An 859-nucleotide genomic window follows, 5' to 3' on the forward strand; every position below is an offset into this window, starting at 1 on the left:
AGCCAGGGGAGGCTGCGGGCCCCGGCCCGGCCGCTCCGACAATGCTCTGCCATCAGCAATCAGAATTTCCCCGGCCGCTCATACAAAATCAAGAGGCAAAAATAATTGAGTCAATAGCGCTGCGCAAGGATTGCTCCTTCAGCCCCATTCTTGTGCTAACAATCCTCCAGCAGGGCCGAGGATTCAAAAGCTCGGAGAATCAAAAAGGAATTGATTTGATTCAGAGCTTTAGCCCGGGCTGTATTTAACACATCATTTTTGCTTGCTCTACATAGAGTAGAAACTGTTTGAAGGCAGAGGCAGGGGAGCACAGGAGCAGGAGAATATTCTGGATTCGCTGCTTTTCCAAGAGGGTTGGACACACTCTGTCCCCCCAGAGGGCTGAGAGACCCTGGGGACCCACAAAGGGACACCCGGGGCTCCAAATCCCCTGAGCATCCACCGAGCCCGCACTAAAACGGGAGCAGAGGGAAGGAAGGGAAGGAAGGGAAGGAACACCCAGACACATGTTCATGATATCTGTGATAATTCCTGAGAGCCCTTCTCAGCCTGCTTTGTATCTATGAAAGGGGCAGAAGACTCCTCAGCCAGCTCCAGCATCCCGCCAATGAAGAGAAACTGAAAATGCAGAATTTCCCCAGATTCCATTAAACGTGAGGGCAACGACCCCCGGGAGAGGATCAGCCACAAGAACAACCCCCCAGCCCCTCCAGGGCTGCTCTACAAACCGCACATTAAAACATCAGCAATGCTGAGGCACCTCAGGACACGCAGGGCTGAAACACTTCCAGAAAAACCTGAATGAACTGCAGAACAAAACCCAGCAAGTGCCGAGAACATTCCAGCAGTTTCTCTGCTC

The sequence above is a fragment of the Geospiza fortis genome, unplaced genomic scaffold (genome assembly GCF_000277835.1).
Source record: "Geospiza fortis unplaced genomic scaffold, GeoFor_1.0 scaffold538, whole genome shotgun sequence".
Lineage (NCBI taxonomy): Eukaryota > Metazoa > Chordata > Aves > Passeriformes > Thraupidae > Geospiza > Geospiza fortis.